Below are 26,811 nucleotides of genomic sequence, written 5' to 3'. Positions count from 1 at the left end.
GGAACCCAGAAACCGTTCTGGCCCTGTCTTACAATAGCTTTAATATCTCTTAACATGTAACTCCTATGACCATTTCGTTTCTTCCATATGAAAATAGACTCATCAATGTTCATTTACATAGCTGATTCACTATTTAATACCATTCCTACAAATTTTGGTGATTTTCACATTCACGTTACTGCAGCTGGCAGCATCTGTTTTAAGGTAGGTCTTACCTATTTTGTAGTCTCCATGAACCAACTAGTCTTGCCTTACATAGGTCCACATATGATCATTTTAACCATGCCAATGGCTGATCATGTGACCAACATTCCCATTTCCAATTCATAGTCACATCATGACACCATATATATATATACAAACCGCAAATAGTTTAAGTTGATACTTCACTATTACGAGCCATTTTCGCATGGCCGTACACATATACATCATAACATATTTAAACCAACAAGGGTAGTCCTATACATGCCATTTCAAGTTCAACCAAGAATTTATACCAAAATGGGGCTTGATAGTGTGGATGACTTGACTTCAACGATCCCGAATCCGATTGCTATCGAGCGAAATCTAGAAAACCGAGAGCCAAAGCGGCGAGTAAGCATTTTTATGCTTAGTAAGTCTCAAGGAATATAATCAACTCTAATTACAGCAATACATTCACATAGTTAAATGCATCATTTCATTAATGCACATTCACATAATCATACTTACTTCACCATCCCAACTCTTATGTTCATACACAAATAACGGCTTCATTAAGGCCGATAACTCGTTCCATCATAGGAGCGGATATTCACACGCTCTTACTCCTAGCGCAAAGCACACACCGCACTTACCTTGTCATTGGGAAATTTCACAAGTGCATTAGCTGAAATTTTCCAGCAAGCTTATAATTTTCAAATCACATACCTTCGAGTTTAACCGGATGTCGCTACTCGATCAATCGCCTTCGGGACATAGCCCGGTTATGGTAACCCGCACCAAGGCCTCACGGACTTAACCCGGATATCACGATTTGCACAAATGCCTTGGTCTTAGCCCGATAGAATGACTTCGCACGAATGCCTTGGTCTTAGCCCGGATGTAGCCACTAGCACAATTGCCTTGGTCTTAACCCGGTTATAATTTCCAGCATAATTGTCTTGGGGCTTAGCCGGATATCATTCAATTTCTCATGCACACATACATCAATAATCATTGGACATACATATTTATTTTCGTTACTAAGGCTCAAACACAATTATAATCACTAACATAATCGCCTTCGGGACTTAGCCGGGTATCATTCGAATACTCATACACACATAAATCAATAATCAATACATCCATATTTCATTCCACATAATTCAAGTAAGGTCACTTCTTGAGGACTTACCTCGGAGGTTGTCGAGCGGCTTTTACGGCTATTCGATTACTTTTTCCTTCCCTTGTCCAATTGTGGCCCTCTTAGCTCTTGAGCTAATTCAAACAAATTCAATTTATCAAAACCTCATTGTGCTAGCTTATGGCCGAATATGACAAGGAATTTAAATGGTCATATGGCCACCCTTTAGCCTGAATACACAATGGTCATGCACATTTTATACTACATCAAGCAATTCAATACAATTTATTCGAGCATCAAGGAAAAGCTAAGGCCTTCAATAGGCTACCCAAGGCGAATATACTTGTCCATGTTGAGGCCAATTATGCACTTAATACCACACAAAACAGCATGCATTTTACTAGTTAATGCTTTGCATATTGTAGCTCAAAACTTACAATATAGCATCAAGCACTCATATGTGTGCTAGGCGAATGTGCTTACAATTTCACAATTATTCTTCAACATCTTCTTCTTTAAACAAACTTATTCATCACTTCCTTCATAACCAAAACATCATGTGCAAACATATATATACATATATGAGCATGGCGAATTTCAAGGTGTCCATAGCCATCCAAAACACAAATTTTAACTAACATGCAAGAAGCATGAACCATGCTCATGAATGCATCATGGCGAATATGACAATCATGCTCCTTTTCAACTTCAATCATGATAAAACAAAAGAAAGCTCAAAATCTTACTCAAGAGTAGACAATCCATCATTGCATGCATCATCATCAAGCTTCACACTTAGCATGCAATGGCTTTATCACCATAACAACTTTGGCCAAATACCATTTCCATGGCTTAACAAAGATTTGAGCCATGGCTAACATGCACATCAAGTTAGCAACCAAAACATGCATGAAACTCCGAACACAACCTCATACATACCTTAATCTTGATGCAAACTTAGCCAAATCTCCTTCTAGATCTCTTCCAAACCAAGCATGAAGCAAAAATCCTCCTTCTTCCTTAGTTTTGGCTCAAAGAAAGGATGAACAAAATTTTTTCTTTCCTTCTCTACAACTCACGGCAATGGGGGATTACCACACTCACACACATTTTCTTTTTCATTTTTTATCACCCATACACCTTTGTTTATTATTTCACCCTAATGCACCAACAAAACATGTTTCATGACATGTTTAGCCCATCCTCCTTGTCATGGCCGGCCACCACCTATAAAGGGGGAATTTGACATGCAAGTCCATTATTTTGCATGCATGCTTTAATTAGTCATCACACATTTCCCTATCATACTTTCAAAGTTCATTACTAAGTCCTTTCTTGTGGAATTCACCCTTATAACACTAAATCAATCATCATAAAATGTCATACATGAGCACACACATATTATAGGCATCAAAATAAATTTTTAATTATTTTTATGCCTCGGTTTTGTGGTCCCGAGACCACCTTCCGACTAGGGTCAATTTTGGGCTGTCACATTCAATGCAAATTTCGCATTTATTAAAGCTACTATCATCTAGATTAGGGAGTAGAATCATTTTTATAAGCTCTTTTAGATAATAAATATTCACATGACCTAATATAACACGCCACATATCAAGGGATCAACAATATAAGTAAAAATGGTGGCTTTATTATTATTATTAAGCATGGTCCCAATCACAAATAAACCTCTACTTAGATAACCTTTCCCAACATAATCTCCATTACAGGAAAGTACAAGTTTATTGGATTCAAAGATTAATTAATGTTTGCCTTATTCAGTAATCCAGCACTGATCAAATTTTTATTCAAGATAGGTACTTAAAGAATATTATTTAATAAAAATATTTTGCCAGAAGTAAGTATGAGTAAGATTGTAACAATATACCTATCCTGATTGACCAATCTGGGTACCGAGTGTCATATCAACCTAAATAACTTAACAATTTACACTCTTAAACAATATCAAGTTTTAAAGCATGAATTCTATTATAGTGGGTATCGTACGTGTTTCAATTCTTTACAAACTTCCTAACTTAATAAGTTAACAGACATTTCAAACTTCACGGTAAGACTGTAATATAGGTGTATCCAGCTTGACCCATGAGGCGTAGCATCTAAAGGTGCCCCTCTATACAAATGAATGAAAATAACACCCCTCCCATAAACTGATGGTGTTTGGCTTGGTCCCTCCACTCGGTTCTTGAGTCAAAAATTTATCCTGCGAATAAACAACAAATTTGTAAGTTCAAATAAGCTTAAGGAGAATCTAGAAGACAAAACTATAGCAATAATTCAGAAAATTTAAGAAACAAAATTTTTATCAAAGATTTCAACTCCCTGATCATCCTTGGCATTCCATAGATTTTGCCAGTAAGGTCGATGCCTCCCTCTTTTCCTGCAACTTACTGCTTGTGAAATTATTCTCTATCTAAGACATAAGCATGTTATATTACAGTAATGGTCCTCTATGGTACAAGCCTAATTCCGCCTCATCCCAACTTCCTTTGCTATCGAACAAGCTTAACTTCCCTTTTTTTTCATAACCTTGTATGTAAACTCCATTGTCTACTACTGGTTGACTTCCATTTACTTCCTCAGATTTCAAATTCTTACCCTCCATCATTCTTGATGGACTATCAATTCCAAGTTAGTCCCTCATGGATGCTTTTCTGTTTGAAAAAACTCGGTTTGAAAACGGGTTTCTTGTATAGTGGAAAATGAAAATTTTCAAAATTGATTACTTAGTGATATTTATGGTAATAAACCTTAACCCAATTCGTACCTATTTTTTAGTTTAGCAGACATTAGTTATTTCCAACTTTCAACCAAATGATCTTCTCCATTATTCTCGTACCATGAATTGCTTCAACCAATTGAACCAAAACACAGAATTGGAAAAAGCTTTCTCTTCTTTTGGGGTGAAACCTGTGACAGCCCAAAATTGACCCTAGTCGGAAGGTGGTCTCGGGACCACAAAACCGAGGCATAAAAATAATTAAAAATTTATTTTGATGCCTATAATATGTGTGTGCTCATGTATGACATTTTATGATGATTGATTTAGTGTTATAAGGGTGAATTCCACAAGAAAGGACTTAGTAATGAACTTTGAAAGTATGATAGGAAATGTGTGATGACTAATTAAAGCATGCATGCAAAATAATGGACTTGCATGTCAAATTCCCCTTTATAGGTGGTGGCCGGCCATGACAAGGAGGATGGGCTAAACATGTCATGAAACATGTTTTGTTGGTGCATTAGGGTGAAATAATAAACAAAGGTGTATGGGTGATAAAAAATGAAAAAAATGTGTGTGAGTGTGGTAATCCCCCATTGCCGTGAGTTGTAGAGAAGGAAAGAAAAAATTTTGTTCATCCTTTCTTTGAGCCAAAACTAAGGAAGAAGGAGGATTTTTGCTTCATGCTTGGTTTGGAAGAGATCTAGAAGGAGATTTGGCTAAGTTTGCATCAAGATTAAGGTATGTATGAGGTTGTGTTAGGAGTTTCATGCATGCTTTGGTTGCTAACTTGATGTGCATGTTAGCCATGGCTCAAATCTTTGTTAAGCCATGGAAATGGTATTTGGCCAAAGTTGTTATGGTGATAAAGCCATTGCATGCTAAGTGTGAAGCTTGATGATGATGCATGCAATGATGGATTGTCTACTCTTGAGTAAGATTTTGAGTTTTCTCTTTGTTTTATCATGATTGAAATTGAAAAGGAGCATGATTGTCATATTCGCCATGATGCATTCTTGAGCATGATTCATGCTTCTTGCATGTTAGTTAAAAATTTGTGTTTTGGATGGCTATGGACACCTTGAAAATTCGGTCATGCTCATATATGCATATATATGATTGCACATTATGTTTGGTTATGAACTAAGTGATGAATATATTGGTTTAAAGAAGAAAATGTGGAAGAATGCTTGTGAAATTGCAAGCACAATTCGCCTAGCACACATATAAGTGCTTGATGCTATATTATAAGTTTTGAGCCACAATGTGCAAAGCATTAATTAGTAAATTGCATGCTGTTTTTGTGAGGTATTAAGTGCAAAATTGACCTCAACATGTACATGAATATTCGCCTTGGGTAGCCTATTGAAGGCCTTAGCATTTCCTTGATGCTCAAATAAATTGTATTGAATTGCTTGATGTAGTATAAAATGTGCATGACCATTGTGTATTCAAGCTAAAGAGTGGCCATATGACCATTTAAAATCCTTGTCATATTCGCCATAAGCAAGCACAATGAGGTTTTAATAAATTGAATTTGTTTGAATTAGCTCAAGAGCTAAGAGGGCCACAATTGGACAAGGGAAGGAAAAGGTGATCGAATAGCCGAAAAAGCCGTTCGACAACATCCGAGGTAAGTCCTCAAGAAGTGACCTTACTTGAATTATGTAAGATGAAACATGGATGTGTATGATTATTGATCATGTGTGTATGAGTATTTGAATTCCACCGGGCTAAGTCCCAAGGCGAATATGCTAATGATTATAATTGTGTTTGAGCCTTAGTAACGAAAAATGAAATATGTATGTCCAATGATTATTGATGTATGTGTGCATGAGAAATTGAATGATATCCTGCTAAGCCCGAAGACAATTATGCTGAAATTTATATCCGGTTAAGACCAAGGCAATTGTGCTAGTAGCTATATCCGGCTAAGACCAAGGCATTCGTGCAAGTTGTTAAATCCGGCTAAGACCAAGGCATTTGTGCAAATCGTGATATCCGGTAAAGTCCCGTAGGCCTTGGTGCGGGTTACCATAACCGGCTATGTCCCAAGGCGATTGAACGAAAACCGACATCCGGATAAACTCGAAGGTATGTGATTTGAAAATTATGAGCTTGCTGGAAAATTTCAGCTAATGCACTTGTGAAATTTCCCAATGATAAGGTAAGCACGGTGTGTGCTTTGCGCTAGGAGTAAGAGCGATGAATATCCGCTCCTATGATGGAGCGAGTTATCGGCCTTAATGAAGCCGTTATTTGTGTATGAACATAAGAGTTGGGATGGTGAAGTAAGTATGATTATGTGAATGTGCATTAATGAAATGATGCATTTAACTATGTGAATGTATTGCTGTAATTAGAGTTGATTATATTCCTTGAGACTTACTAAGCATAAAAATGCTTACTCCGCTGCTTTGGCTCTCGCTTTTCTAGATTTCGCCGATAGCAATCGGATTCGGATCGTTGAAGTCAAGTCATCCACACTATCAAGCCTCCATTTTGGTATAAATTTTGGTTGAACTTGAGATGGCATGTATAGGACTACCTCTTGTTTGTTAAATATGTTGTAATGTAAGTATGTACGGCCATGCGAAAATGGCTCGAAAAGGGAAGCATGAACTTAGACTAATTGTGGTTTGTATGTATATATTTGGTGTCATGATGTGGCTATGGATTGGAAATGGGAATGTTGGTCATATGATCAGCCATTGGCATGGTTAAAATGATCATATATGAACCTATGTATGGCAAGACTAGTTGGTTCATGGAGACTACCAAATAGGTAAGACCTACCTTAAAACAGATGCTGCCAGCTGCAGTGGCGTGAATGTGAAAAATCACCAAAATTCATAGGAATGGAATTAAATAGTGAATAAGCTATGTAAATGAACCTTGATGAGTCTATTTTCTTATGGAAGAAACGAAATGGTCATAGGAGTTACAGGTTAAGAGATATTAAAGCTATTGTGAGACAGGGCCAGAATGGTTTCTGGGTTCCCTGTCGCAACTTTAAAAATTTACTATAAATTATCCAGAAAGAATTAGGCGACATACCTTATATGTACAGATTCCATTTTGAGTCTAGTTTCATTTGAAACAAACGGCACCAGCATTAAAGGCCTGTACAGAGAGATATTCAAGTTATACCGCGCGAAGGTCAGAGCAGTCGATCCCTGTAACATGGGTGACTTTAACTAATAAACTGTACTAGTTGGCCCGACCAAAATTCTAGAAATAAATCCATGGATGGATATATGAGTCTAAATTCAGGAAAATTTACGAAACCAGTTTCCGAGTTGTGAAACTCGAGATATGATTTTAAAGGCGACGGTGATGCAGTCTTCCAGCCTGACTGGAAATGTCAAATTGGTGGGCAAACCATGTGAACTTGGCTTGTTAACCCCTCGTGTCCGACACCGCAATGGTCTCGGGTTCGGGTGTTACAATTTTATTGGTATCGAGCCACGGTTTAGTCGATTCTAGGACTACCGTGATGTGTTTGGGGTCTAGCTATACATGCCATTAAATGATGAATCGATAGTGTGGGGATTTCGACAATTTGATTTTGTGTTTGTTATTAGCAATGGATCCCGATCCCAACCGAAGCGATAGCTGATGGTGTGGAGAGTGTGGCGCTGCTCCCACGCAAGGGACAGCGGCGGACTCTCAACCTATGGCCAGCAATCTTAATGACGAGGCTAGGCAAGCCTTTTATAGTGTGATGAACGAATGGTTCAATCAATACATTTGAACCAACACGGCTGTTCCACAACCTCCGTTCCCGACAAATGCAACCCCAAGACTACAATACCTCCGTGATGACCAAATAAGGTCAAGTAAGCCCCTAGTCGATAGGATTCGAAACACGGGCCACCGAATTTAAGGCTACGGATGATGATGATGCCGAAGCGAGCTGAATTTTGGTTAGATAACACTATCCGGTGCTTGATGAGCTATCCTGTACACCCGATGAGTGCTTAAAGTGTACCATCTCCTTGCTACGCGAGTCCGCCTACTATTGGTGGAGTACTCGACTTGTGGTGCCTAGAGAGCAAGTGACTTGGGAATTCTTTCAAACCGAGTTCTGAAAAAGTATATCGATCGAGATTTATCGACCAAAAGTGGAGGGAATTTCTTGATCTTAAGCAAGGTTCTATGTCCGCTATCGACTACGAACGAAAGTTTGTGAGGCTTAGCCAGACGCTGCGAGAATGCATTTCGTCCAAGCTATTATGTGTAAACGCTTGAGGATGGGCTGAATGATGATATAAGGATGTTTGTTGGCATTCTCGAGATACGAGTTCGGAGTACTCGTTGAGCAAGCTTGTAAAGTCAAGAGCTTAGAAAGGAGAAACAAAAAGCTGATGTGGGAACCGGAGAATTTCGAAAGAGGTCCTCGGAAAGTCTCTTCAACAAGCATCGAAGGATTTCGAGATGATGTGAGCCGGTCTAGAGGCGTTTCGGGCTTTTCTAGACGAGGACGCGATCGACCCCCTGTGACCACACGAGTCACTTCGATCGCCAGTGGTGGAAATGATCGCCGAGAGAGGCCGGAGTGTCAACATTGTGGCAAATGGCATTCGGGGAGCTGTTGGTTTCGTGATCACTCCGCTATAAGTGTGGATCGGCCACCACTTTAGGAAGGATTGCCCGAGGATGCTTGAACAGAATGTGAGTCGAGTGGAAACTCGGGTACTACCGCTGCGAGGTAGGCCACCTAGAAATATGGGCAATGTCGTTGGCGGTCGAGAGGATCTAGAGATGCTACCATCGATCCGAGGCTCGTGCTCTGCGAGGACTTATGCCATACGCGCACGCCGAGGATGCTTTGCCTCTCGGATGTCATTACCGTACTTTCACTCTTTTCAATACAAATGTGATTGCTTTGATTGACCCCGGTTCTACTCATTCATATATATGTGAAACCTTAGCATCCAAAGAAGACTTGCCTATCGAGTTTACTGAGTTTGTAATTCGGGTATCAAACCCCTTGGGTCATTACGTGCTTGTCAACAAGTGTGCAAGAAAAGTCCCCTAGTGTTCCGAGGTTCTTGTTTTCCGGCGAACTTGATGCTTTTGCCGTTCGATGAGTTCGACGTTATTCTTGGTCTGGATTGGTTGACCATGCACGATGCGGTTGTAAATTGAAAGAGCAAGACTATCGATTTGAGGAGCTCGAATAACAAGATAATACGGGTTGAGTCTACGGACTTAAAGGAGTTGCCACCGTAATATCGGCGATGTTGGCCCGTAAATATGTAAGAAAAGGGGCGGCGTACCTTGCGTCGTGCTCGATGACAAGGAATCGAAAAAGAAACCCGAATCTGCGCCCGTGGTTTGTGAATACCGGATGTTTTCCCGAAGAATTGCCGGCTTACCACCTGTTCGGAAGTAGAATTTGGCATCGAATTGGTACCGGTACCATTCCAATTTCGATAGCTCCGTATCGTATGGCATTAACGAGTTAAAGGAATTGAAGGTCCAATTGCAAGAATTGACGGATAGAGGTTTCGCCGACCGAGTTTTTTTTTTTTTTCTCCATGGGCGCACAAAGATTGTTTGTGAAAAGAAGGACGGAAGCATGAGGTTGTGCATCGACTATCGTCAACTCAATAAAGTGACGATAAAGAATAAATATCTGTTACCACGAATTGACGATTTGTTTGATCAATTAAAGGGAGCCTCGGTGTTTTCAAAGATAGATTTAAGGTCGGGTACTATCGGTTGAGGGTCCGAGAATCGGACATACCCAAAACCGCTTTTAGAACGAAGTACGGTCACTACTGAATTCTTGGTGATGCCGTTGGGGCTCACTAATGCCCTACGGTGTTTATGGATTTAATGAATAGAATTTTCGACCATACTTGGATCGGTTCGTAGTTGTATTTATCGATGACAATTAGGTCAATTCGAGAGATGAAACCCGAACACCGAGGCTAGTGTTGCAAATCTTACGAGATAAGCGCTTATCGCAAAGTTCGGTAAATGTGAATTTTGGTGAAAGAGGTTAGTTTTTTTGGGGCACGTGGTGTCCGCATCGGTGTCGGGTGGACCCGAACAAAATTTCGACCATAGTCAATTGGAAACCTCCAAGGAATGTTACCAAGTTTGGAGCTTTTGGGGCTTGCCGGATACTATCGACGATTTGTGAAAGGTTTTTCGATGATAGTCTGCGTCGATGACGAAACTACTCTAAAAAGATGTTGAGTTCGAGTGGTCGAACGCTGTCAAGAAAGTTTCGATCGACTAAAACTTGTTTAACCGAGGCCCCAGTGCTAGTACAAATGAGTCCGGTAAAGAGTTTGTCATATCTGATGACGCATCCTTGCTTGGGTTAGGTTGTGTGTTGATGCAAGAAGGTCGAGTTGTGGCTTACGCGTCGAGACAACTAAAGCCGCATGAGAGAAACTATCCACCCATAACCTTGAACTAGCGACCATAGTGTTCGCCTTGAAGATATGGCGGCATTACTTGTTTGGAGAAAGGTGTCATATTTATTCGGACCACAAGAGTCTAAAATATTTGATGACTCGAACGATTTAAACCTGCGACAAAGACGTTGGCTTGAGTTGTTGAAAGACTATGAACTCGGCATTGATTATCACCGGGAAAGGCCAACGTGGTGGCCGATGCTTTAAGTCGCAAGGCACGCTATGCGCTTTGAGAGCGATGGATGCTCATTTATCCGTTTCACCCGAGGAGGTGCTAGTAGTCGAATTAGAGGCCAAACCATTATTGATTCATCAAATACTTGAATCTCAAAAGGTCGACGCTGAATTGGTCGCTAAGCGAGCGAATGTGTTTTGGATGAAGAATCGAATTTCAGATTGACGACAATGACCGCTTGACGTTCAAGGGTCGATTATGTATTCCAAGGATTCGAACTTGTTTCGATGATTTTGAGCGAGGCTCACGATGAGTCGAATGTCAATCCACCCGGTAGTACTAAAATGTACAATGACCAAACGCCAATTTTGGTGGCCCGGTATGAAATAAGACATTTCAATTTGTTTCAAGGTGTCGATATGTCAACAAGTGAAAGCGGAACATCAAGTGCCATCGGGATTACTTTAGCCAATCATGATACCGAATAGAAATGGGATCGAGTGACAATGGATTTTATATCCGGATTACCGATTAATCGGCAAGTAAGAAAGATGCGATTTGGGTCATTGTTGATAGATGACCAAGTCCGCTCATTTTATCCTGTCCGCACAGATTTTTAAGCCGATAAATTGGCGTAATTATCGTCTCCCAAATTATTCGATTGAATGGGGTGCCTATTTCTATCGTGGTCGGATAGAGACCCAAGATTACGTCGCGATTTTGGAAAAAAATTGCAAGAGGCTTTGGGTACCAAGTTGCATTTCAAAGACCGCCTTTCACCCCCAAACCGATGGTCAATCCGAGCGGATAATTTAGATACTTGAGGATATGTTAAGATGTTGCGTCCTCGAGTTTAGTGGTTCATGGGAACGGTATTTGCCGTTGATTGAATTTGCTTACAACAACAGCTTTCAATCAAGTATTAAGATGGCACCCTACGAGGCCTTGTACGGTCGTAAATGCCGTACGCCATTGTTTTGGACTGAGCTCGGTGAAAGCAAGATTTTCGGGGTGGATTTGATTAGGGATGCTGAACAGAAAGTGAAAGTAATCCGTGAAAGTCTGAAGATAGCCTCCGATCGTCAGAAGTCGTACGCGGACCTAAAGCGTAAGGATATCGAGTATCAGGTGGGTGATAAAGTGTTTCTCAAGGTATCGCCTTGGAAAAAGATACTCGATTCTACCGTAAGGGCAAGTTGAGCCCGAGGTTCGTTGGGCCATATGAGATATCCGAGTGAGTCGATCCAGTGGCATATCGTTTGATTTTGCCCCCTGAACTCGAAAAGGTTCACGATGTCTTTCACGTTTCGATGCTTCGACGCTATAGATCCGATCCATCGCACGTGATTAGTCCATCAGAAATTGAAATTCAAGCTAATATGAGTTATGAGGAAGAACCGATTCGTATCCTATCACGAGAAGTGAAAGAGTTGTGAAACAAGCGGGTTCCGCTAGTAAAAGTGTTATGGCTCAAGCACGGGATAGAAGAAGCTACTTGGGAGACCGAGAACTCTATGAAAGAGCGATATCCAAACCTATTTACCGGTAAGATTTTCGGGGACGAAAATTTCTTAAGTGGGGGAGAGTTGTGACAGCCCAAAATTGACCCTAGTCGGAAGGTGGTCTCGGGACCACAAAACCGAGGCATAAAAATAATTAAAAATTTATTTTGATGCCTATAATATGTGTGTGCTCATGTATGACATTTTATGATGATTGATTTAGTGTTATAAGGGTGAATTCCACAAGAAAGGACTTAGTAATGAACTTTGAAAGTATGATAGGGAAATGTGTGATGACTAATTAAAGCATGCATGCAAAATAATGGACTTGCATGTCAAATTCCCCCTTATAGGTGGTGGCCGGCCATGACAAGGAGGATGGGCTAAACATGTCATGAAACATGTTTTGTTGGTGCATTAGGGTGAAATAATAAACAAAGGTGTATGGGTGATAAAAAAATGAAAAAAAAATGTGTGTGAGTGTGGTAATCCCCCCATTGCCGTGAGTTGTAGAGAAGGAAAGAAAAAAATTTTGTTCATCCTTTCTTTGAGCCAAAACTAAGGAAGAAGGAGGATTTTTGCTTCATGCTTGGTTTGGAAGAGATCTAGAAGGAGATTTGGCTAAGTTTGCATCAAGATTAAGGTATGTATGAGGTTGTGTTAGGAGTTTCATGCATGCTTTGGTTGCTAACTTGATGTGCATGTTAGCCATGGCTCAAATCTTTGTTAAGCCATGGAAATGGTATTTGGCCAAAGTTGTTATGGTGATAAAGCCATTGCATGCTAAGTGTGAAGCTTGATGATGATGCATGCAATGATGGATTGTCTACTCTTGAGTAAGATTTTGAGTTTTCTTTTGTTTTATCATGATTGAAATTGAAAAGGAGCATGATTGTCATATTCGCCATGATGCATTCTTGAGCATGATTCATGCTTCTTGCATGTTAGTTAAAATTTGTGTTTTGGATGGCTATGGACACCTTGAAAATTCGCCATGCTCATATATGCATATATATGATTGCACATTATGTTTGGTTATGAACTAAGTGATGAATATATTGGTTTAAAGAAGAAAATGTGGAAGAATGCTTGTGAAATTGCAAGCACAATTGCCTAGCACACATATAAGTGCTTGATGCTATATTATAAGTTTTGAGCCACAATGTGCAAAGCATTAATTAGTAAATTGCATGCTGTTTTTGTGAGGTATTAAGTGCAAAATTGACCTCAACATGTACATGAATATTCGGCCTTGGGTAGCCTATTGAAGGCCTTAGCATTTCCTTGATGCTCAAATAAATTGTATTGAATTGCTTGATGTAGTATAAAATGTGCATGACCATTGTGTATTCAAGCTAAAGAGTGGCCATATGACCATTTAAAATCCTTGTCATATTCGCCATAAGCAAGCACAATGAGGTTTTAATAAATTGAATTTGTTTGAATTAGCTCAAGAGCTAAGAGGGCCACAATTGGACAAGGGAAGGAAAAGGTGATCGAATAGCCGAAAAAGCCGTTCGACAACATCCGAGGTAAGTCCTCAAGAAGTGACCTTACTTGAATTATGTAAGATGAAACATGGATGTGTATGATTATTGATCATGTGTGTATGAGTATTTGAATTCCACCGGGCTAAGTCCCAAGGCGAATATGCTAATGATTATAATTGTGTTTGAGCCTTAGTAACTAAAATGAAATATGTATGTCCAATGATTATTGATGTATGTGTGCATGAGAAATTGAATGATATCCGGGCTAAGCCCAAGACAATTATGCTGAAATTTATATCCGGGTTAAGACCAAGGCAATTGTGCTAGTAGCTATATCCGGCTAAGACCAAGGCATTCGTGCAAGTTGTTAAATCCAGGCTAAGACCAAGGCATTTGTGCAAATCGTGATATCCGGGTAAAGTCCGTGAGGCCTTGGTGCGGGTTACCATAACCGGGCTATGTCCCGGCGATTGAACGAGTACCGACATCCGGATAAACTCCGGTATGTGATTTGAAAATTATGAGCTTGCTGGAAAATTTCAGCTAATGCACTTGTGAAATTTCCCAATGATAAGGTAAGTACGGTGTGTGCTTATGCGCTAGGAGTAAGAGCGATGAATATCCGCTCCTATGATGGAGCGAGTTATCGGCCTTAATGAAGCCGTTATTTGTGTATGAACATAAGAGTTGGGATGGTGAAGTAAGTATGATTATGTGAATGTGCATTAATGAAATGATGCATTTAACTATGTGAATGTATTGCTGTAATTAGAGTTGATTATATTCCTTGAGACTTACTAAGCATAAAAATGCTTACTCACGCTTTGGCTCTCGGTTTTCTAGATTTACCGATAGCAATCGGATTCGGGATCGTTGAAGTCAAGTCATCCACACTATCAAGCCTCCATTTTGGTATAAATTTTGGTTGAACTTGAGATGGCATGTATAGGACTACCTCTTGTTTGTTAAATATGTTGTAATGTAAGTATGTACGGCCATGCGAAAATGGCTCAAAAGGAAGCATGAACTTAGACTAATTGTGGTTTGTATGTATATATTTGGTGTCATGATGTGGCTATGGATTGGAAATGGGAATGTTGGTCATATGATCAGCCATTGGCATGGTTAAAATGATCATATATGAACCTATGTATGGCAAGACTAGTTGGTTCATGGAGACTACCAAATAGGTAAGACCTACCTTAAAACAGATGCTGCCAGCTGCAGTGGCGTGAATGTGAAAAATCACCAAAATTCATAGGAATGGAATTAAATAGTGAATAAGCTATGTAAATGAACCTTGATGAGTCTATTTTCTTATGGAAGAAACGAAATGGTCATAGGAGTTACAGGTTAAGAGATATTAAAGCTATTGTGAGACAGGGCCAGAATGGTTTCTGGGTTCCCTGTCGCAACTTTAAAAATTTACTATAAATTATCCAGAAAGAATTAGGCGACATACCTTATATTTACAGATTCCATTTTGAGTCTAGTTTCATTTGAAACAAACGGCACCAGCATTAAAGGCCTGTACAGAGAGATATTCAAGTTATACCGCGCGAAGGTCAGAGCAGTCGATCCCTGTAACATGGGTGACTTTAACTAATAAACTGTACTAGTTGGCCCGACCAAAAATTCTAGAAATAAATCCATGGATGGATATATGAGTCTAAATTCAGGGAAAATTTACGAAACCAGTTTCCGAGTTGTGAAACTCGAGATATGATTTTTAAGGCGACGGTGATGCAGTCTTCCAGCCTGACTGGAAATGTCAAATTGGTGGGCAAACCATGTGAACTTGGCTTGTTAACCCCTCGTGTCCGACACCGGCAATGGTCTCGGGTTCGGGGTGTTACAAAACCTAAAATTCTCTTCTTAACAAAAACTGATAGAATTGTTATTCTGGAAAAATATATGTAATTTTTTAGAATAAATTCTCTCTATTTTTCGGTAGAATAACAATCTCTCAAACTTGTGTTCATAACTCTACCGTTGCCATCTATTTATAGGAAGAGAAGGCAGAACCATTCTTGAGTTGTAGTGGTTTATTTCAAATAGAAAAATATCCTAATTAGAATAGGGTTAGAGTGGATGACATATCCTAATATTCCTACTTGATACGTGATATTTGTGACAAGCTTTAAATATTTATAATGAATCATTCTTGAAACTAACTACTATGACGATGAAGGCAATTGTACCTATCGAACAGTAGTATAGCTTTAGCAAGACCGGATTATCGAACTCAAAGGACCTAAAAGTACTAGTATCAACTTTCTTTTTATTATCTAGCCTAAAAAAATAAAAGGATTTTGTTTATCTAACTAATTAATTAAACTAAGAAATTACAGAAAAGAAATTTAGGGAAAATACTTTTTGGAAAACTCGATTGATTAAGACAATACCTAAGGAAAAATCCACCTAGACTTCACTTGTTATTTGACTCTGAATCGGATGATTTATTCATTCAACTTGTTCTGTAGAGATCCCTAAGTTATATTATTATCTCTCTCGAGACTAACTGCGTCTAACCTTGTATTGAATAATTGAAATCTCTTTCTAATTAATGCCCTAGTGTTGCATTAACTCGATCTATGGATCCCCTTATTAGGTTTCACCCTAATCTGGTAAAATCTTGTCACTCTATCTCTAGGCGTGCAATCAACTGCGCTTAATTATGACAAATTTACTCTTAGACAGGGTCTATTCCTCCTCTGAATAAGAGCTTAACTTGAATCAATATCCTGAAATATCAAAACAAGAATTAAGAACACATAATTAAGAACAAGTCAAATATTTATCATACAATTCAGATAATAATAACAAGATTCATCTTAGGTTTCATCCCCCTTAGGTATTTAGGGGTTTTAGTTCATACTAATGAAAGAAAACATCTCAAAAGAATAAAAATAACGAAACATAAGAAAACCCAAAACTCCTAAGGGAATTTGAAGGGAGATCTTCAGTCTTGATGGTGAATCCGGCTTCTGAGATGGATTGATCGACTTTCCTTGAGCAATTCCTAGCTTCCTCCTTTGCGTCCCCCTTCTTTTCCTCTTCTAGTGTGTATTTATAGGCTTTGGAATGCTTAAGAGCCCTCAAAAGTGGCCTTTTCCGAATAGGACTCTGCTTGGGCTCGACAGGGACACGCCTGTGTGCGATTACTTCATGCCGTGGTCAAGCCTGTTAAATAGGCATGGGCATGTGGTCTACCCGTGTGAGTCGTGCTTCGATTCTGCCAAATTGACACGGCTGTGTGGTCTGCCCGTGTGAGGAAGTCCAGGCCATGTTGATTTCGTACGTTGGCCTATTTTCTCCATTTTTGGCCCGTTTCTCGTTCCTTTCACTCTCCTATGCTCTCCTGAGTATAAAACATGAAATTAAGGCATTAGGAGCATCGAAGTCACCAAATCTAAGGAAAAATCATCCATAAAATGTGTTAAGCATGGGGTAAAAATATGTATAAATTGCAGTTTATCAAATACCCCCACACTTAAGCATTTGCTTGTTCTCAATCAAAACTCTCAACTCACAATCAAAATAAATTCTTCTTAACTTTATAATTCTTACCAATAATATCTCAAACTAATCCATAAGTAATCAAACATTGAAAATTTGACTAAAAGAACATCAATGTTTCAAACATTCCAAGTTGAGTATTTTATCATGAAAGCATAGGTGTCTCCCCTCATCTAAGTAATTACCTTCGACTCAAAATATCACAGATTTTCACATCCTTACTAAAGATTCACTCAAATCACTCGAAGTGTTTGAGGATAATACATGAAGCACTCAATAGTCAATGATGAAAATTCATTACCATAGGCTTGCATGAAAATCAAATCTCCACTACTATATATTGAGATGAACATCAATCAAAAGGTCTTTAAAGGGTTGTAACGTGGCTTTGGTCAGGGGGTGTGGTCACAAGCTGAAAGAAAAGGTTAGAATCAAGATTGAATTGAAAAATTACCTAACTAGAAAAAGTAATTAAACATCAATTGAGTACAAGTGAGCTTCTTCTCAGAAGATGAAATTTAGATACTGCGGCTCAACAATACTGAATTACTACTAATATGTAAGTATGATTTTTTTTCTTTTAAGAACAAGTTAGCTACATAGAAGAGCAAAACATAGCTAACCAATTAGTTCAAATCAAATCTCGACAAAAATAGGGATCAAATTAGGATTTCAACAATAATGGTTTATGGGTTAATATTGAGGGTAAATCAATTAATGGCTTGTTAGGCTCAAAAGGGTTCGCTAAGGGTTAATTATGAAGGTAGGCTTTTGTGGAGTGAGTGGGTTAAGCCTAAGTGCCTTTATCATTTTGACATATCAACTCAAATGGTGTGGTCTTGACATGCATAATCAAGCAAGTTCTAGAATAACAATTCAATATTGACACACTCAAAGCAACAATAAAAGTGAGCATGAAAGAAATGATAGATGCTCTAAAGGCTCAAAATCTCACAAAAATTATGGCTTTTTGATGTTTAAACCTGTGAATTTCAACTCAAGATAATACCTAAACTTGGGAAAAACAACCTAAAAGTTTTTAATTCTTCAAAAATCAACTTATCATGCTTGATTCCCTAATGTCTTAAAGTTTAAACACTCAATGAATAAATGCCTATGTTTTAATTCAAGACATAGCAATAGAAATCATAAATTAATTAAAATTCATTCTAATAGTGATATAAATGATTTACATGAGAATAAGACACAATTCATGGATTTCTAATGATGATATAAAAGACCCCCCAGACTTAAGATGTACATTGCCCTCAATGTACAAAGATAGATATAATGAAAAAGATAGTTTTATAATCTTAAGTTAGGGAGAGAAGTGAAACTTCCTGAATGATGAATGAATTCCTTGAACTGGAGTTTTGGAGGATAATCGGCGTGAGAGTGAAGGAGGATACTCCGGTGGTGGTAGAGGTTCATTAGTCCATAAGTCCTTTCCCGGTGGAGTTTTTAGTTCCTATGCGAGAATGAGCTTTGGAGCTCTTTCTAACTGTGATAAAATCAGGAACTCTTTAAGAGGTATACTGAAGCATAATTACTCATAATGAAATACTCAAAGAATAAAAATTGTAAAAACTCAGGATAAAATAGTATTAAAAGGATATAAGAAAATAATTTCAAAATATAGAGATAAAAATAAAATAAAATAAATAATAGGTGTTTATAGAGAAATTGGGGCACACGGCTGTGGGGCACGCCCGTGTACTCTAATCTCAGCCTGTGCATTTCATAGTTTTTGAAATTAGGCATATTGGTGTACACAGCCATGTTGCATGGCCGTGTCAATCTTCGTTCACTTCTCCCACGCCCGTGTATGCAGGCGCACGCCTGTGTTAAATTGATAGGTTTACCCACGGTTTCAAAACACAGGCGTGTTGCACGCCCGTGTTATTTTGGCAGTTTTGCCCACAGCCATGTCGCACGGTCGTGGCTACATATTGCATCCCATGTTAGGGAAGAAATTTTTGCCCTATTTTCACACGGCCGTATTGCACAACTGTGTTGCATCCCGTGGTATGTGCACGGCCTACGGCACACCCGTGTCCCTGGCCGTGTGGTTCTAAAAATATTATATCCAGTGATTCAGTTAGTGAATTAAATGTTAAAGACTAAAATTTAAAGAAGTTAGCACCATTAGTGCTCAGGGTGCCTCCCAAGAAGCGCTTATTTATAGTCTAAGCTCGACTTACCTCTCTGGTGTGTGATCATGGTGGATCGAGGAGTTTACACTCCTCATCCCTACTATAAATTTTATCAACATAAGGTTTAAGACGAGTACTATTTACCTTGAACGTGCCAAATTTGGGGTGATTTACCTCGACCGTACCGTATGGAAAAATCTAGTTACCGTAAGAGGGGTTTTTTCATTTAGTTCAGAAGTGGCGATTCGAGGATCTGCTGCACCTAGTAGTACTTTGTCTCCAACTTGAATTTGATTTTTGGAAGAATTAGGCTCATCATGGCATGGTTTTGGTTTATCGTGTTTTCTCGGTTTATGTGTCCGCCATTCATTTAGCTCCTTGATTTGTAACCTTCGTTCTTCATGGATGGGTTCTTTGTTGTTGCTTGGCTTATGTATGTTTTTTGGACCTGTTTCCTGCAAAGAAGGTTGCACCATATGGTTAGTTTTAGTAGAATGATTTGTATAGTCACCTTCATTTTTTGATGTGTTAATCGAATTACGGGGTTGAAGGGTGATTGTTTCATCTCCCACACGAAGTGTGAGTTCACTTGTGCCAACGTTAATAATTGTTTTGGCGGTTGCTAAAAAGGGCCTTCCTAAAATTAAGGGTTCGTTACTATCCTTTTCCATGTCTAGAACAACAAAGTCTACTGGGTATATAAATTTATCGATCTTAACAAGAACATCTTCAATGATACCCCTAGGAAATCTAATGGTTTTATCAGCCAATTGAATGCTCATCCTAGTTTGTTTGGGTTTCCTTAGACCTAGTGGCTTAAACAATTTGTAAGGCATAACATTGATAGTAGCCCTTAAATCATCCAACGCATTATTAACATCTAAGCTACCAACTAAACAAGGAATTGTAAAACTCCCTGGATCTTTTAGTTTGTTGGGCAGCTTATTCTGTAGAATGGCTGAGTAGACCACGTTCAGATCAACATGCGATGCTTCATCTAACTTTTGTTTATTTACTAGAAGCTCGTTTAAAAACTTGACTCCGTTGGGCATCTACGAAAGGGCTTCAATAAATGGTAAGTTAATATGTAGTTTCTTAAAAAGTTTAAGGAATTTACCAAATTGTTCGTCGGAGCGGTCTTTCCCTGTCACCTTGGGGTATGGCAGACGAGGTTTATATTCTATAATTATCGGCTTTGGCTCATTGTGGCCTACCTCATCCTTACCTTTTCTTACCACCGTTTTTGGCCTTGGTTCTGCAACTAGCCCTTCCTCATAATGAATGGCAATTGCGTTGAGTTGCTCCCTTTGTAACAGTCTAGTTTTGACCCTAGTCGGAATAGTGGTTTCGGGACCACAAATTCGAGTTTGAAAAATATTTTAATATTATTTTTTGTGTTTGTGATATGTGAATTTATGTCTGTGAAATTTCTGTGATTAAATTTGTCTATTTCTGTGCTTAATTATGAAAAAAGATTTAATTGCGTAAAGTGTAAAAGTTGAGTCCTAAATATTAAAGAACCTAATTGGCTTGGCTTTTAAAATAAAGGTCCTTGCATGTCAAATTTACCATTTGTTTTAATGGTGGACAAATATGGACATTAGTAGGTGAATTTTTACATGTAAATAATAAGGGTAAAGTTGGTATATTGCTTATAATGTGTAATAAAATAAAATAGACATAAAATGGCCATGCATTTTCACCTTGTTCAGCTGAAAATTAGAGAAAGAAGAAGCCATTGAAGCATTTTGATGTTCGGCTAGTGCATGTCTTAATAGGTGAGCTTATTTTGCTCGGTTTTTGATAATTTCTACGTTTCGGTGACCGTTGCTTTGTGTTCTTCAAAATCCATGTCTAAATTTATTTTTTTGTTGAAGATTATAAAATGTGCAATTGATGATTATATGAGCATTGTAGTGTTATTATATGGATTATGAAAGATATATGTGAGATTATCGTGTTTTGTTCTTGAATTTTTGATGAAATGAGCTATTTGGGCTAAATGTAAAAATGAGTTTTGAGGGACTAACTTATGAATTAAATGTGTTATTTGGACTTGTATGGAAGCCATGTATATTCGGCTAAGCTAAAGTCTTGGTGAATTTTGCATATTTGTGATTTTGTGGAAAATGGACTAAATTGTCAAAGTGTGAAAATGTAAGGGCTAAAATACAAAGTGCCTTAAATGTGTGTATATGGATTAAATTGAATGAAATGAATAATTGAATGGTGGAATTTTCGTTGTATTAGATCAAGAACAAAGAAAATCGAACTTAGATCGAGGGAAGTCCAAAGTAGTTGAATAGTCAACTCGTGTCCGTTTGAAATCCGTACGAGGTAAGTCAAATTAAAATTATGTGTTAAATTTACTAATTTCCACATATATAAATTGTAATCTGTATTGGATGGCCTTGAGAGCCTGATGAATATATTTCGAGTAAAGTCTGATAATTTGTTAGTATCCTAAAAGCTCTATATACTTCTAAAAGAATATTGACCTCTATCTGAGATATCGTGTAAGACCGTGTCTGGAACACAGGCCTCAATTGAGATTTACGTATAAGACCATGTCTGGGACATTAGGATCGTATCTGATTTCGTGTAAGACCCTGTCTGGGACAGAGGCATCGATATTGAATTACATGTAAGACCACATCTGAGACGTCAGCATTGTACTTGTCTGAACCATCTGATGATAGAGTACGAAATATGAGAATGAGCATATGAAATGTATAACTTATACAGGTACGCATGAATCGTACTAAAATTCTAAATATGAAAGACTCTGTCTCTGTGAAATATGTATGGAATTTGGAAATGAAGCATAACATAAATGCAAACAAAAGAGCATGGTTAAGCTTATGAATTATTCTATGAAATGGCTATAAATCTTTATGGTTGAATTGTACTTATATGCTTTAGTAGTTAGACCCATTGTATTTGGCTTACTAAGCTCTTTGTAGCTTACTCTGTGTGATTTCTGCCTGTTTTACAGTTATCGTAGCTACTAAAGGCTCGAGGATAGTCAAGGATCGTCACCACACTATCGAACTCATTTTAGTACTTTTTGAAAGTGTAAATATTTTAAAGTATGGCATGTATAGGCTAGAAGGTCTATGTATTAAGTTTTGATTTGTAAATATATGTTAGGCCATGAGAGTTGGCTAGCAAATGGTATGAATGTGTTAAGTTTTGATATGGTTTTGAATGGGTTGTTGAATGATGTTGATTTAGTTCTAATGAAGCATGTTTTGAGCATGGAATTGGCTGAAAATTGTTGTATGAATGTTGTTTAACACTGCTAGTAGGAAAGACTCATATAGGGGTGACAAGTTGGCTTAAACCAAGACTGCATTGTGCCATACAGTTAAGACACACGGGCGTGTCATATGGCCATGGGCTTAAGTCAGTAGCTAGCTAAGTACCACACGGCCATGGCACACGGTCGTGTCTGTTAGCCGTGTGAAAAAGCCAGTATAGGACCTCTTTTTGGCAAAGTTGGATCATATGGGCGTGTCTGGTGCCCGTGTGTGTCACACGGCTTAGTCACACAGGCATCTGACTTTAATAGTTTTGAAAGATTTGGTTAAGTTTTGAAAATTCTGAATGTGTTCATTTTAGTCCAGACCTTTCTTAAAAGTACAGTTTAGGTCTCGTAGACCATCTTGAGAGATGATTGCTTATAAAATGATGTTATATGATATCTGTGATTCTGAATTGGTTTGAAATGTTTTGTTTGTCTGGTAATGCCCCTTACCTATTATGGTGACGGATACGGGATAGGGGTGTTACACCCTTGGGCTAGAGTCAGTGTTGCTTGGCAGGCTACCTTGTGATCGTTCAGAAATCAACTTGGCGAGCTGTCCAATCTGAGTTTCGAGCCCTTGGATTGATGCTTGTTGATTTTTGAGTGCCGTCTCGGTATTCTAAACACGAGTATCTGACACTGAGATGAATTTGGTTAGCATCTCCTCAAGGTTCAGCTTTTGCTCTTGCTGGTATGGTGGTTTCTGATTTCCTTGGCCTCCCCATGAAAAATTTGGGTGATTCCTTCAGCCTGCATTGTAAGTATTGCTATAAGGATTGTTTTGAGATCGAGGATTATTACCCATGTAATTTAATTGCTCGTTCTCCATGTTGTGGCCATAAGATGGGTATTCTAAATTGCTCGATCCACCTCCATTTGCTTCGCACTGCATTACTGGGTGAACCTATGAAGAACTAAGAAAACCATCAATTTTCTTATTCAAGAGTTCTACCTGATTAGAGAGCATGGTGACCGAATCGATGTTATAAACACCGGCTGTTTTCATTGGCTTTTTCCTTATTACTTGCCATTGATAGTTATTCAGTGACATCTCCTCTATAGATTCATAGGCATCTTCAGGTGTTTTATTATTGATGGTTCCGCTAGCAGCTACGTCAACCATTTGTCGAGTCGAAGGATTCAGGCCATTATGAAAGGTTTGAACCTGTAGCCAGAGTGGTAACCCATGGTGAGGGCATCTTTGCAAAAGGTCCTTATATCTCTCTCACGCATCGTAGAGTATTTCTAAATCCATCTATACAAAAGAAGAGATATCATTATGTAATTTAACCATTTTAGCCGGCGAAAAATATTTTAGTAAAAACTTTCGGTCATTTGTTCCCAAGTAGTGATTGACCCCTGTGGTAACGAATTCAACCACTGTTTAGCTTTGTTTCTCAAAGAAAAAGGGAATAACTGAAGGCAAATGGCATCATCAGAATCACCATTAATTTTAAATGTATCGCATTGTTCCAAAAAGTTTGCTAAGTGAGCGTTGGGATCTTCATCCTGCAAACCATCAAATTGAACAAACTGTTGTATCATTTGAATTGTGTTAGGTTTCAGTTCAAAAGCATTTGCAACTACAGCAGGTCTAACTATGCTCAATTCAGTTCCTATTAAAGAAGGTTTAGCATAATCATACATAGTGCACGGAGCAGGATTTTGATTAACAACAACCACAGGAGGTAGCGAATTTTCTTGGTTTTCAGCCATCTCCTCGGTGGTGGTTGAAGTATCTTCCTCTTGCTCTTCTGTGTAACGTAAGCTTCACCTTATTTCTCTTCGGTTTTTATGAACTGTGTGATCGATCTCACTATCAAACAGTAATGGTCCTGACGGGTTTCTCCTAGTCATAAACTAGAAAAACCTGTCAGAAGAAAATAAATGAAGAGTTAGACAAGAAAATAAAAATTTAAATTGAAATAAAAGTAAAATGGCTAAAGTAATAAAAATCGAGTGTTACTAATATCTTAGTTCCTCGGCAATGGCGCCAAAAACTTGATACGTGATATTCGTGACAGGTTTTAACTATTTATAATGAATCATTCTTGAAACTAACTATTATCACGATGAAGGCAAGTGTACCTATTGAACAGTAGTATAGCTTTAGCAAGACCAGATTCTCGAACCCAAAGGAACTAAAAGTACTAGTATCAACTTTCTTTTTATTATCTAGCCTAAAAAAATAAAAGGATTTTGTTTATCTAACTAATTAATTAAACTAAGAAATCACAGAAAAGAAATTTGGGGAAAATACTTTTTGGAAAACTCGATTGATTAAGACAATACCTAAGGAAAAATCCACCTAGACTTCACCTATTATTTGACTTTGAATCGGATGATTTATTCATTCAACATGTTCCGTAGAGATCCCTAAGTTATATTATTATCTCTCTCGAGACTAACAACATCTAACCCTAGATTGAATAATTGAAATCTCTTTCTAATTAACGCCCTAGTGTTGCATTAACTCGATCTATGGATCTCCTTTTTAGGTTTCACCCTAATCCGACAAAATCTTGTCACCCTATCTTTAGGCGCGCAATCAACTCCCCTTAATTATGACAAATTTACTCTTAGACAGGGTCTATTCCTCCTCTGAATAAGAGCTTAACTTGAATCAATATCCTGGAATACCAAAACAAGAATTAAGAACACATAATTAAGAACAAGTCAAATATTTATCAACAATTCAAATAATAACAAGATCCGTCTTAGGTTTCATCCCCTTTAGGTATTTAGGGGTTTTAGTTCATACTAATGAAAGAAAACATATCAAAAGAATAAAAATAACAAATCATAAGAAAACCCAAAACTCCTGAAGGAATTAGAAGGGAGATCTTCAGTCTTGATGGTGAATCTGGCTTCTGAGATGGATCGATTGGCTTTCCTTGAGCAATTCCTTGCTTCCTTTTCTGCGTCCCCCTTCTTTTCCTCTTCTAGGGTGTATATATAGGCTTTGGAATGCCTAAGATCCCTCAAAAGTGGCCTTTTCCGAATAGGACTCTGCTTGGGCTCGACAAGGACACGCTCGTGTGTGATTACTTCAGGCCGTGGTCAAGCCTGTTAAATAGGCATGGGCGTGTGGTCTACCCGTGTGAGTCATGCTTTAATTCTGCCAAATTGACACGGCCGTGTGGTCTGCCCGTGTGAGGAAGTCCAGGCCGTGTTGATTTCGTACGTTGGCCCATTTTCTCCGTTTTTGGCCCGTTTCTCGTTCCTTTCACTCTCCTATGCTCTCCTAAGTATAAAACATGAAATTAAGGCGTTAGGAGCATCGAATTCACCAAATCTAAGGAAAAATCATCCATAAAATATGTTAAGCATGGGGTAAAAATATGTATAAATTGTGGTTTATCACTACTAGGGTTGCCACCCCCTTCATGTCCATTAAGGGTTTTTGGGCCTCTCTCACATTGAGTCCAATTACGAGTATTCTTAGGTTTTTTTTTACCTAGTACTCTATAATATGATCCAACCCGATTTAGTTTTTCAATTTTTCCAAAATAAATTTTAATATTTATATATAAAACAATTTTCTCATCCCTATTTTTCCCCCAGCAAAATTTTGACGATTTTACCCCTAGTAAAATTTCTAGAAAGTATGTTCAATATTTCAAAACTCAACATGTTCACTATGAACGAATGGTTTATTTTCATTTTTGGGCTTCAAAATAGTAAAAAAACATAAACTCATTCTTCCAATAAATTTTTAAGTAATCCATACAGGATATCAAATGGATTTTCAGAAATCTGCATTCATTTCTAAATTATTTCATTTATCCATGTTGAAGAAAACTATAATCATTATTGAATGTTTCCCATTTCTTTTTTCATATTCATTCCGTTCATGTAACACCCCTAACCCGTACTCCTTGTCGAAATAGGGTTTTGGAGCATTACTAGAACATTTAGAACATTTTACCATATAACTTCGTAAATTTCTATTCATTTACCAAGATCATACATAACGTCCCTTGATTAGGCCCTCGAGGCCCTATACAAGCATTAGAATCAAATCAGGACTTAATCGGGACCTTTAAGAAAATTTTTGTGAAATTACAAAATTTTTCCTAGTTGTAGAGTCACACGCCTGTGTGGTCCAAGGGACATGCCCGTGTGACCCTAGGATACGCCTATGCTAGAGGTCGTGTTCGACCTCGT

General features: G+C 38.2%; 1 non-coding gene across 1 annotated transcript; it reads left to right on the top strand.

Annotated features, from left to right (window-relative positions):
• The first annotated feature begins 23,825 nt into the window (after positions 1-23,825).
• On the top strand, positions 23,826-23,931 carry LOC128292455 (small nucleolar RNA R71). The gene has a single exon (XR_008282440.1). It is a non-coding gene; the product is annotated as a small nucleolar RNA R71 (small nucleolar RNA).
• Positions 23,932-26,811: the final 2,880 nt, after the last annotated feature.

This window comes from Gossypium arboreum, chromosome 4 (genome assembly GCF_025698485.1).
Source record: "Gossypium arboreum isolate Shixiya-1 chromosome 4, ASM2569848v2, whole genome shotgun sequence".
In the NCBI taxonomy this organism is placed as follows: domain Eukaryota; kingdom Viridiplantae; phylum Streptophyta; class Magnoliopsida; order Malvales; family Malvaceae; genus Gossypium; species Gossypium arboreum.
This window is presented reverse-complemented; position numbering and strand designations above follow the sequence as displayed.